Raw genomic sequence first — 13,784 nt, forward strand, 5'->3', positions numbered from 1 at the left:
TTAAAAAATCCTTTTTTTTCGAGAAACTGGTAAAGTAGTCTTTGTAAGGGTTTTTCAAAAACTTTTGAAAAAATAGATAATATGGATATGGGTCGGAAGTTTGATGGATCGTCATGAGGGCCACCTTTATGCAGAGGGATTATTCTTGCTCTTTTTAGTATCGAAGGAAAAACACCACTTCTTAGAGACAGGTTTATCAAATAAGTTAATGGCTCTAGGATAGAATGGAGGAATGCTTTCAGGGCTTTCGTGTGTATCCGGTCAAATCCAGATGGTGATGTGCCTTTCAAGGTCTTCACAATTAGCTCTACTTCAGTTGATGTCACAGGAATTATTGGCATTGATGTGGTGCTTACTGAGCCAAGGTAATGCTTGTAGGGTTTGTGGGGGCTTTTCGCAGAATTAGATGTAATTCCTCCTATCCTTGCGAAAAATGTACTGAGTTCTTTTGCAACCTGAGTGGGTTCCGTAACAGCCTCCCCGTTGACAAAAAGTCTGGAAGGCAATTCTGCTTTCTTATCATTTGGTCGGAAAACCGAATTAATGACCTTCCAGACTTTTCGTCCATCCTTCCCACTTTCAGATATTTTATTATTCACATAAATTATTTTTGCTTTCCTCAGAACTGAATGAAGGCATGTCTTATACTTCTCATATCTCTCTAGGTTTTCTCGGTTTGGGTGGTTTCTGTAATTTGCCCATAACTTATTTTTCTTATTTATGCATATGAGTAAGCTTTCGGTAACCCATGGACATATTGGGGTATTTTTTCTTCCACGGTTTCTTGGTTTCTCTTTGAAACAGCATGCTTTATATGCAGCTACAAACGTATTGTGGAAAATTTCAAAGCCTTCGTTCACATCTTCATTTGCTAGGACACTGTCCCAAGAAACTTTTTTTAACTCATCATTTAACAGTTTAAGATTCTCCTCTTTAAGATTAATTACTTGTAGACCCTGGTTAGTTCTTACGAGTGGAGTTGGCATCCTCGCCGTGTTGAAGACAGTGTGTATAGGAAAATGATCAGATGTGTCGCTGGTGATGACTGATACCTTCGCCGGACGGAATGTAGAAAAAATCTTGTCAATCAGTGAGTGTGCACTTTCTGTTACTCTGGTTGGAATTGTAATTGAAGGGTAAAGATTAGACCCTGACATAATAGTGAGAAGATCCACTGAGCTTTTTCTTAGAGGAAAGGCTAGATTAATGTTAAAATCACCCATGATGATCACATCTTGGTTCTGGTTTCCTATCAGCTGTAAAATCTGAGATAGTATATCCATAAAAGCAGAAACAGAACCAGAGGGTGAGCGATATATTTCTCCAATCAATATCTTTTTCTTAGAAGGCCCATATAGCTCAAGGAAAAGTGATTCAAAAATGCCTTCAACATTCCGGCTCAGTTGATTGTTAATATGCACAGCATATTCATTCCTCGCATAAATAGCCAATCCTCCTCTGCGAGCTTTTTTTCTATGTAGAAAATTTGATTTATAGCCTGGGATATCTAGGAGGCTATCCGTTTGTCCTGTAAGGAATGTCTCGCATAGTCCAATTATGTTGGGTTGCAGTTGGTGGCACATTGAAGTTATTTCCATAAACGACAAACATAATCCTTGACAGTTAAGTTGAAGCACAGAGAACTGAGATTCAGAGTGCCCCCTGGTTAAATCAATTAAATCAACATATTTACTTCTAGGATAATTACTTTCACTAAATAACGGCAAATCATCTTCATTACTTATTTTTTCATCAAAAATTTTCTCTAAATCCAAAAAAGAATTCTCTAACTTTTTTAACCGGTTATAATTTTTTGGTAATGACAAAGTGATTAGCCCCGGGGATGAAGGATAAGAACTCATTACTTACCTAGTAGTTTCCAGGGGACAAGGCCATATCTCGAAGTGAAGCAAAAGTCATGAGAAATACACACACCCGTAGGAATTTTTTTTGAACTCTGAAAGAGAAAAACAAAACAAAGAAAATGGAATAGCATGGATAAAAAAAAAGCACTGAAATACACATTTTAGACAGAAAAATGTAAGCAAGCGGCTATCAACTTGTAATGACAACTACATATAAAGGAGAAAAATATAAAATATATAGAAAAATTAAGGAATGTTCAAGAACTTAATCAACATCCGACTGTGGCAAGGATGGGGGAAAATCAACATAGAAATCTAATCGATTGGCAATCAACTTATACTGACAAAACTTATGAATGAAAGGAACACACACTATTATGACTCTGAGTCTAATTCCTCGGGTTGGATAGTTGGCACTTTAACTGGGTCAAAGCATTCATCTAGATATTTCGCCCACTGTGAATTTTTAGACTTTTTAACATCCAACCACATTCTGACGCCTCGTTGGACAAGACGAGTTTCTGCAACTTTCTCAGCTGTCACTTTAGATGTTTTTAGCTTATACCCTAATGACAAAAGTTCCTTTCTTCTTTTACCAAGCTCCGCTGGTAGGTCCGTCGATATACTGAACCCCATCTTCTTAAGTTTTCCACACTCCTTCATGATCATCGACCGGTCAAAGCCATCTAGGCTTACAAAAATAGGCTCTACAACCTTTTTTCGCTGTGTCCCACTTCGGAGGCTCAGAACACTCTCTGGTTCTGGTCGACTAGATTTCTTTGAAATACGATAAATGGCACTCGTACGTATTTGGTCAGTCTGTAACTGCGAAATTAACTGTAGCATTTTGTCCATCCTCCGGTCAAAATGCTCTTTTGTCACTGCCATTACTAATTTCTGACGATAATGCCGCTTTGCCTATCTAATATGATAAAATATCATCAAGTGAAACTTACTCGCAAGGGCCCCGTTTTGTAATAAAACCAGTTATTACTAGGGCCTGCTTTCATCAAATGCAAATCCGAAATCCTATTCAATCGAGCTTGTTCTCAGTGAAAAAACACTGTATCCTAGGGGCGTGGCTATAGCAGATTCACTTTGCACAGCAGAGAACCACACTGCATGAATGCTCAATGATAACTGAAATAAATAAATAATTCTTGTATCTTTTAAAAAGGCTTTACAAGGTTTGAGAGACTCTCTTCTCTGATTTCCTGTAGTTTTTTCATTACTTGATGCTCATTAAAAAGCGAAGATGTTTGTTAGATAAATAATTCTTGCATCTTTTAAAAGAGCTTTACAGGGCTGTTTAGTAAGTGCAACCACGGCCAGTGCCCAAACAATCTTCCCCACCCCGTTCCTTTGACTGAGTTTTAGATTTCAGCTCCCCTCCGTAAAATCTTTTTTTAACACATCCCAAGGTTCTAATGAAAATGCCTTGTTTTTTTTTAACAAGACTACGCATTACTTTTCGACAAGCGCACATTATAATAATATTCTTTGTATTACACATAATCTTGTTAGTGGTACATTAACCCATACTATGAGATATTTCTGAGAGCTTTTAATGGAAATACTCCGTTTCTTTAACTTTGTGTGTGTTTTGTCTTTTTCCCAACATGCCTTTGTGACTGAGTATCTGTTTGCATATCTCTGTATCTTTCTTTGTGTTTTTGTGTGTCTGACTCTGTGTGTTTGTGTATCTGACTTTGTGTATTTGTTTGTGTAATTGTCTCTCTCCCATTGTGCCTGTGTTTCTGTCTCTGTGTGTTTATGTGTCTGACTTTGTGTTTTTGTGTGTTTTTTGTCTCTCTCCCACCATAGCTATTTGACTAAGCATCTGTTTGTGTGACTCTGTGTGTTTGTATCTGACGTACAACATACAGACATACAAACACACTTGCATATTTGTATGTTTTGACCTTGTGTTTTGGTGTGTGCCTTTTGTCTCTCTCTCACCGTGCCTGCGTGACTGAGCATCTGTTTGTATGTGTCTGTTTCTATCTTTCGGTTTTGTGTGTCTGACTCTGTTTTTGTGTTTTGTGTGTCCGACTCTGTGTGTGTGTCTGTTTGTGTGTGTTTGTGTGTGTATGTATGTGTGTGTTTGTGTGTGTATGTGAGTGTATGTGTGTGTGTGTGTGTATTTTAACTCTCCCACCGAGCCAGGGCGACTAAGTGTCTGTTTACGCGTTTCTGTGCCTGTCTTAGTGTTTTGTGTGTCTGACTCTTTTTGTTTGTGCGTTTTGGTGTCTGACTTTGTGTTTCTTTGTCTCTCCCATCGTGCCTTTGTGACAAAGCTTGTGTTTGCATGTTTTTGTGTCTGTCTTTGTGTGTGTGTTTTTTTGTTTTTGCGTGTGTGTTTGCGTGTATATTACCGCGGTGGCATGAAGGCCTGGACTAGCATTTTCCACAGCTTAAAGTTAAGCTGGGGAGTATTAAAAGAATTTTTTGACTGAGGGGGACTGAAATCTAACACTCAGTCAGAGAACCGGATCATTTTCATTAAAAGCTCTCAGAAATATCTCATAATGTGGGTTAAATTTACTTCTAACAAGACTATGCGTAATACGAAGAAGAAAATTATTCAAATATGCGCTTGTCAACCAGGAATGCATAGTCTTACCTCAAAGAAACGAGGCATTTTCATTAAAACCTCGATAGGTGTTAAAAGACTTTTTTTGACGGAGAGAAAGGGGGCTGAAATCTAACACTCAGTCAAAGAAACGTGATCGGGAAGATTGTGTGGGCGCTGGTCGTGGTTGCACTATTTAAAACAGCCCTAAAGCTCTTTTAAAAGATAAATGAATTATTTATCTAAAAAAAATCCACTTTTTAATGAGGATCAAGTAAAGAAAAAACCACATGAAATCACAGAACAGAGTCCTTCAAACCCTGTAAAGCTCTTTTAAAAGATACAAGAATTATTTATTTAACAAAAAAAGAAAAAATCGCTCAAAATAAAACAACAGAGTCCCACAAACCCCGTAAAGCTCTTTTGAAGATATAAGAATAATTTATTAAAGAAAAATCCTCGCTTTTTAAGGAGCGCCAATTAAAGAAAAAAAAAACACAGAATCATAAAACAGAGTCTCTCAAACCCTGTAAAGTTCTTTTAAAAGACACAAGAATTATTTATTTAACAAAAATCATCACTTTTTGATGAGTGTTAAGTAAAGACGTTGATGTTTGAATATCTAAGAAAATATGCAATCAATGTTTCAAACTGTAGTTGTGTTCGTTCAAGAGGAAAAGAAAGACTTTGATCATACTGTACCATATTCTAGCTATAGTGATACTCTCGCTTTTATTTAATCTCTAATAGCACATTCAAGTTCAAATGGAGTAATCAATCAATCAATCAATGTATTAATACTAAAAGAAAAAGCTATTACAAAAGTAAAGCGGTTACTAGGCCCAAGAAGCTTTGCTTGTAATGGACCACATAGAACAAGAATAAAACACTTTTATAAACTATATACAAAAAAACAAAAACAAAAAAAAACAACACTGGAACAAGACAAGGACATTTAACAGATAGAAGACTTAGAAAGAGATTTAACATATAGCTGAAAATGATTTTAAAAGAAGGGAAGTGACATACAAATTGGGATAGAATTAAAAAGAGAGACAAAAATTATTGAACTGAAAGACCCGACGAAATAATGCCTTTGCAGAAAGAAAAAGAGGGACATCCGAAGGGATAGAGTTCCGTAATAGAATTGACTGATATACAGGAGACCTCTGAGCTGCTGTAAAATAGTAATGGAGTAAAAGACTCTATTACTTCTAAATACGCTAAGAAAACCCCCCAATATTATCTGATAACACCCTTTAAAGCATTACTTAACTAAGAGGTGCACTTCAATTGTAAGCAATTTCTAGAAATCTATTTTTCCCCTTCATGTCAATTATTGCAGCCATGTGGGAATACGCAATCCATTTAATCATTCTATTGAGCGGGACAGGGGGCTTTCTTTGTGTGTAATAGATTATAGCGTAGCAAGTATTCCCCGAACAATAATATTAAAAAGGCTATCATAGTCCAACTGTCTAGCGCTCCATTCCATGGAGGGGAAATCCCTTTTGGATCCTAATGTAGACAAAAATCTTTGGAATACAAACGGCTCCCTGAGAAAAATGTTGTGAAAAAAAATGAAATCTAACTAAAAACGACTCGAAACAAAATAAAATCCTAAAAAAATGAAATCCTGAGTAGGAAAAAATCTCTTAAAGTATTACGTAACATCCCACGCTTGCGCCATCATTACTTAACATTCCACTTGTGCACTGTCATTGCGTAGCATCCCATGTTTTTGCTGCTATTACGTAGTATCTCATGTGTGCATTGTCACTACGTAGCATCTCATGTGTGTGCTGCCATAACTTAACATGTCAGGTGTGCAATGTCATTACGTTCATTCCCCAACAAATCTACCAAGTCGCGTAAGATTACGCCACCCCCAATACATCTATCAAGCCACGCGAGATTGCACCATCCCTCAACATAAGTAAACAATCCCTATTACGTAACAACCACCTGCATCATTTGGAAAACCCTCCCGATTATGTAACAACCAAAAGTAAACAAACTCTTATTACGTAACAACCTAAAGTAAACAAACCTTATCACGAAACATACACCTGCATCCATTTGCGTAAGTAAACAAAACCTATTATGTAACAACCAAAACATTCCCTATTACGTAGATGTACTGTACCGTCACTGGTGCGCATTAGTATTGTGTCAGACCCAGGTGCGCTTAATAACCTCTTGAGGTGTTAGCATTTCCAGGTTTACTTCCTATGTGTTGGTTTTAAAAGCAAAGGGCCATCACTACTCATATCTAATCTTTCTTAGTACTCATCTGAGATCTAAAGGAAAATATGTACGTCCAGCTAGAGAACGTCCAGTATGTTTCAGAGTTCCTTTGCTTCCTACACTCCCTCCCCCAATGTTGCACATAGAGCCATATGCTACCTCTTTTGCTTCGTGATCAGTAGAGAGGTTAATCGGGAATGTTCCTTAATAATCGAATATCAGTAATCAAGAATCCATAATAACTGGTCCTTATGTGGCTTTCCTAAATAAAAAAAGACTAAGAACATATTTAACAAATAGTATCTGATTTACATCAAAATTGATTTATAAGGATTTCCGAGCATAGCGATTATAAATCTAAGGTTAATATTGCCAGAGAGACGTCAAAAACCAAAAGATGTTAACTATATATTTCGCTACGAAATGCAAACGAAAGATATTCAAGGAGTAAAGGTTGTTGACAAGGGAAAGTGAACAAAATTAAGCTGCGTTGTTGTAATGATGAGTGTTACCGTAAAATCGTTGAATTTTAGATGCTCAAATTAGCTGAAAACAGAAAAAATGAACAAATATTAGAGTGATAAAAGCTATCAAGAAAAGGTCAAAGAAAATCCTACTAAATAGTCATAGCTGCAAAAAAGAGGTTCTCTGTTTACTAGCTCTTAGCCATGAAACACCCGAAGTCCCATTCGCGCATGTGATTTTATTTACCTAATCCTATTCAAAGATTTTTTTTTGCTTGTCAGAGGTGGCAATCCACTGTCGCCACTAAAGGAAAGAGGCATAATCAGATAAAAAGTTCATTAAAACCTTGGAATCCAATTGTAAACACACAAAAGACTCACAAGAGACTTGTTTTGCCAGATAAGACATTTATCGTGGGGCTTTGGTTGTTTCTCAGATTGAATGGAAGCAATACGTACTAGCTTACAATATCTCTTATTTTTATCGTCTTTTTTCTTTTTATTAGATGTTTCTGAAGTTCTAATTTGGTATTTTTCTCTTTTTTTTCTACATTTGGCTTCATCTCCTGGCATCATTAACTAATAGTCTAATAATTGGGCGCCATAAGTAAAGGCGAATTTCTTGTTATATTATGGCTACAAGACTTTTTCCAGAGTTGACCATCCCCCTTCCGCATCACAGTCCTTGGTACAAATAGTCAGTAGGTGTAGTATTTGGGCCATAGATTCCCTTTTTTGAAACGTCAAATTCTTCCCTTGGGAAATCCTCTTCCCAGAAATTTCGGCCGTGTGTAGATTTGATTTAAGGCCTATGAAATTAAGAATGTGCAGCCATTCTTACTTTTCTACCCAAACAATGTCGACATTGCTTTGCACCCCTTAGTGATCACGGTATTGCGTTATTTATGGAAGTTCCTTCCTGCTGCTTATCAATTGCAGTGTTTCCGATTTCGGAGACTTGTATCTACTCGTTTTCCAATTGATTCTCGTCGGGTTTCCCAGCTAAAAGCGCGTGCGTCTCATCCATTTGCGTCACTGACCGCCGCCTTTTTCGAATAGACAATTCCTGGAGAAAGCGCCGCACCCCAAAGAGGAGATTAGTGAAGAATCTGCTTAGAAATAGGTGAAGAGGAGTGTGTTCTTTTTTCCTTCAACTGTTAGATTTCAGAACATGTCTTAGCTCTGGCTACCGGTTTGCTAGTTTTTGGGTGAACGGACCGAGTGTATGAGCGTAGGATTATGTGAATTTAGTAAACCTGGTGAGAAATTGTTTTGTGTGAATATTCCCGAAGACTCCATATTCTTCCCTTTTTCGTTGACGAAAGCTAAATTTTGTGGCTATAGACGGTGACGAAATTCGGACCAATTGAATCATTTTCAGCATAGATTCCCGATTCCTGCGCTAGACGCCTGTCGTAACTGTGATTATTTGTTTTCCAAGGTTTGTCTTACAATATTTTTCGTAATCCTTTTTTTTGCCTGTTTTGACGCAGTTTCCCTCTCCCCCAATAACAAAATGAAAATTAATTAGGGAAAATCACACATGTCCGCTTTATGAAGCTTTTTATTCAAATCTTCTAACCTGAAGTAGGAGAATTGATGCATCTGAATTATGCATAAATCACTGGATTTCTGGCACATTTGCGATTTCCTGTGGTCTCTTCATAATTCTCTTTTTAAAAGAATTGTCCAAAATCCTAACACAATATTGTAAATTTTTTGGTAGTTGCCATGGCGACATTGTCATTCTAAGTATACGCTCTACTATCAAATTAATTACAGTTAAAAATCTGGATATTTTGAGTATATTCTCGGAATTCGATTTCGTGAACATCTGAAAACAAACAAAATAAGTTCTTTAAAGAAAGAAGTTCTCCATTTCCTCAGTATGTGTAGATTATTTTAATCTAACCCAGTGAATCTGAACTCCATTTGTTATTTTTTATTGCGGGTGGCTTAGCTACTCCTTAATATGCTTACATGGATCCATTTATGCGGATTTAACGAGGATTCATTGTCTCTCAGACATCATGTGCACAAGCACACCATGTGCCAAGCGTTGCGGAACTGTGCGGCACACGTGAAGATTCGAAATGTACACGATATGCACGTGAAGTTTCGAACTGATATGCACCAGGAAGTCAGTGTCCCTTCGGGACTGAATCAAATTCATTGGGGGTGCTCGCACCTTTTATCTCGGTACTTTTACTTGCCTTGGTGAGTGATATGATGAATTACTACAAGGATGGAATTCTTATGGTAGCTTTTGATTTAAGGCGACTTCAAAAATCTTTTGCGAAAATGACCGTCAGCAGACCGTCTCAAAGACAAAGGGTTCATTAGTGAATTCTCCCAGGTGACTGGGTGTCATCGAAAGTTGTCGAGACTTAGTCATCTAACTGGTGAATTTGACTTGAAAAAACAGTTAAATTTTACTTGCCTTTTGTCAGTGAGTTTGCCAATCACATCGGGTGGCACCGCAGGTAAACTGTCAAAGCGGCAAAATTAGACAAATGATAATTTCTTTCAACTGATTTTAGCTTTTCTGTGCAGGCATGCTAGCAAATTTTTAGGAACTGCCCTTTCCCGAACTTTAAAAAGAAAATTCTGCTCTGTAATCGAACAAACAAAATTCACACTTCGTGATGGTATAAGTTCATTAAAAAATTTCTGAGAAAGAAGGTATCGACCTTTAGTTTTCTGTCTTTTACTCGGGTCTCTTGTCCAAGCTCTTCAAGTTATGGTGAGACTGCCCAATCAATTATAGACATTTTGGCCATACAAATTAAAAAAGTTTACTACAATGGTGGAGATAGGGTGATCCTTTAAGATATTACACTCAACCAAGGGTGTATTCAGGATCTTTTTCGGGGGGGGGGGGGTACAAAAAAATTTGAAATTGCTTCGAAAATTTGTTTACATGCATTTTTGTTACTTTTTACCAATCAGAGAAAAATTTAGGGTGGGGACTCAACCCCCCCTCTAGAATACGGCCTTGTATCCAATCCTCCCGGCTAGAAGTAAAAAATAGTGTAAGCACTTCAATGCTTGCAAATTAAAAGCTAGTTTGTAGGTGCTCTCCCATTTCTATGTATATGCCTGCAGTTGCTATCATAGAAATTTAGGTTGTCCGGAATCTTCCAAAGATGAACTATTTTATTTCAAGTTTAACGTTCATGTAGTTCTGAGTTTTAGTTTTTGGGTAGATGTCAGATGAAAATCTAAAATGGTAGATATTTCTTTTATTTAATTTTCTATCGTTTTTCAGATCATACCCAGGTCTAACCAAGATACGATACGTGGTACCGACCCCAGCAAACCCAATTTTGCTGTTAAATTTTGTATGCCAGTAATTCTAAATTGATCAACAGTGTCCTGCTTTCTCAGTTTTTCTGCTCAAAAATTAAAATGTTGGATCGCAATTGAAATTTTTTTCAAAATTTGAATTTTTCGTCAATATTTTCAATGAACGGTTGTTTTGTTGAATAAGTCCGTAATATAATTTCTACTGCAAAATTTAGGGTGAACCGACATGGCTATTATTGTTCATATGAACTGTATTTGCGAGACTTTTGATCTTCAACGAGGGCTGAAGTTATTTGAACCTCTACAACAGGGTTCTCTGAAGTTTAAACACGTCGTATAGATATGTTCTATGTATGTAAAAAGGAAAAGAGATATATTACTATTAAAAATCGCTGAATACAGAGCTTCGAGTAGCATTGCACCCGCCTCCCCCACGAAATTTCTACCATACGAAGCGAAAATCCTCTCATAAATTTTTTTTCTCTATCTGTTATTCCAAATTTAAACTATCTCCCTTTTTTAATTGTCCCATAATAATTTTATCCAATTATTGAAACATGCCAACTCATTCGCTCTTCCCTTACTAAAAAAAAATTAATATTCTTTTCTTAAATCCTGTAAATTGGGACAAAGGACCTCCTCGCCAGTTCCTCCGCGCATGAGGCGAGAGTAAGGACCATCCATTACCCTTACCTTTACTAAATTTTCACTCTTTAAACCCTTTTAAAATAAATATTGTGTTTCCAAACCTCCTTCCTTTGCCGTTAAGCTCCAAGGGAATTCGAGGCTCCGACTTCACACTGCCATTTCTGAATCCCCTGGTCTTCCAACAAAATTTTCATTAATTTTGTTGTATTTCTTATCTACAGTCCTATACCTATCTCTTCATTCTAAACACATGATAACCCACAACTGTTTAAGATCGCCCTCATCTTCAAATGCCATGAATTTTTCCTTCTTTTCTGATTTGCAGGACCTTTCAAACTTGCCGAAAATGTAAAAGTTCAAAATAGGGATGAAACCTTTTAATTGACAGTGAAACAAATATAAATTTGTTTAACTGGATATTTTGGACACATATACAGTATCATATGCGTCCGACACTGTATATACATATACATCGGACACTATATACATTTAACACTGTATATGGAAAGGCAGTGTGGTCTTCAAAGTTATATCCAACTTGCTCTTTGTACTTGGTCACTCCTTCATCCTGAGCTTGTAAACTTACATCCCAAATAAATTAAAATCCTTAATTTATTTTATTTCTTCCCCTTCGAAACAAAACTTATTCTTTCCCTTTCTTCGTAAAATTCAAAGAACCTTAAAGTCCAAACCGGCGGTGCTGATCTCCATCTCAAGGCCCTTCAGCCAGGAAGTGCAATGGGAGGCTGGGGGCTAGCCATCCTGTGCTTTTGCACACCCTTCCTGTTTACCTTCCCCAGATTTCTCCAGGTACTCATTTAGGGCTTAGTCCAAAATTTAATATCACTGATTTATCTATATTTAAATCAAATTTTTCTTCCAAATAACTCCAAATAACTCCAAATTCTTCAACGTCTACAAATCAGGAGCCCATTTAGCCAACAACACTGTATCATCTACAAATAATAAACAAAACGGCCCCAATGACATTAATTTTAACCTTGGAACTTTTTATTTCTAAAAGACTCATCAATGCCTTTATTGAAAAGGAAAAAAACGCGACTATAGAGTTGCACCCTTATTTAAGTTCTACTTGGCTTAAAACTGGCCTTGGTCACAAAACTAGTAAATTGACCTCTTATTATTTTTTCTCATTATTATTCGAATATTCCACACAAATTGAAAACATAAAAATTCAGTTAATAGTTTTCATTTTCGTAATATAGTTCGGCTTTTATTTAAGATTTTTTTCTGGGGGTGGTTCTTTCCTCTTATTTTGATGGTATATCCCTCTTATTAAAAGTTGGCTAATGTGTTTGACGCACAAATAGTATTCAGTCCTCTTAGAATTATTTATACCCTTAATTAAAATTTCATCAAAACTTGTTTTTAAATCTTCGATTTCTATGGGGTAGGATTTGTTCTTTCCTAGGTTGCCCCAGGGGCAACTATGATAAAATCTTATATGAGTCACAAAGGTAATAAAAATTTTGGTGGCATATTTTTGTAACCCAATCATAATACTTAATGAGGAGTGGGGCGTTGAGGAGGGGCAACACCTTTCATATAAGGAATAATTTCTGTTCGTTTTAAGTATTAATTTCGCTCCTATCTTTCAGTTAAAAAAAATCTTTTTCTTTTAAATTTAGTTTCTGAACTTTTTGAGTTAATGCAGGTTTTGAATTTGGTTCACCGTATATGAACAAATAAAACGGAATTTGCATATTATTTTTACTTTTTTAACTAATAATAACCTTATAATAACTTAAGTTTGATTTTTGTTCCAGTTGTTTAAGAATAACCCCTTAATCACAAAGGCTGTTTGATTAGAATACTAACCTCTATTAAAAGTTAAAAAAGAAACTTTAGCGTTTCTATTGAGCTGGCTATTGAGGAAAGCCAGCCCTCCTCATATACCTAATATTTTCTGTTCTTTTTAAGTTTTAATGTTGCTTTTTACTTTCAGGTGAAAAAAAAACATTTTTTTTTTATTTAATTACTGATCTTTTTTAAATAATGTCGGGAAATCTAGCTCTCCTTCCATGGAAAATTCCCTTCCCCCCGCGAGAAATTTTTCCATGGAAAGATTCTCCTACGTAACTTAAATTAGCGATATTTGCGAAAGTAATTTTTTAAGGCATAACAGAACAGCCAAAGAGGTCGAAACTATTTCTAAGAAAATGAAAGTAACAAGTTGAGCAATTCTCAAATGACTGAAATGAATGAAAGAAAAGATCTTTAAAAGATATACGTAATAATTTCTGTTCGTTTTAAGTTTTAATGTTATGCCTTACTTGCAATTGAAAAAAACTTCTTTTTTATTTAATTTCGGATTATTTTTAAATAACGGAGGAAAATCCAGAACCCCCTTCATGGAAATTCTCATCCCCCAGAAAAAATGCCTCCATGGAAAGATTCTCCCACGTAACCAAATCCTCCATACCATCCGCCAGAACAAATCCTCCATACCATCCACCAGAAAAAATCCCCCGAAAACGTCTGTATACTGACCAATAACCAGTACTATATGTAAACAATGGACAAAGTTCATATCTTGCCTTCTCCTGGGGACTGCGGGCGATTAAGTCGTCATCAAAGACATAGTTATTAGATATTCCGACTGTGCTGAACAAAATGGCTATCTCAAAAATTTGATCCGGTGACTTTGGGAAAAAAAGAGTT

At 36.3% G+C, this 13,784-nt stretch overlaps 1 protein-coding gene across 3 annotated transcripts in view; it reads left to right on the plus strand.

Annotated features, from left to right (window-relative positions):
* Window positions 1–13,784, plus strand: part of LOC136029964 (guanine nucleotide-binding protein G(I)/G(S)/G(T) subunit beta-1) — a 112,472-nt gene that overhangs the window by 16,839 nt on the left and 81,849 nt on the right. Inside the window, exon 1 of one of the 3 annotated variants that reach the window (XM_065708521.1) lies at window positions 8,243–8,589. The exons of the other annotated variants lie outside the window; for them this stretch is intronic. The gene's annotated coding sequence lies outside the window, so the exon portion shown is untranslated. Of the gene's footprint in view, window positions 1–8,242; window positions 8,590–13,784 lie in introns of those variants that run through there. 3 annotated transcript variants of the gene reach the window in all.

The sequence above is a fragment of the Artemia franciscana genome, chromosome 8, assembly GCF_032884065.1.
Source record: "Artemia franciscana chromosome 8, ASM3288406v1, whole genome shotgun sequence".
NCBI classification, from domain to species: domain Eukaryota; kingdom Metazoa; phylum Arthropoda; class Branchiopoda; order Anostraca; family Artemiidae; genus Artemia; species Artemia franciscana.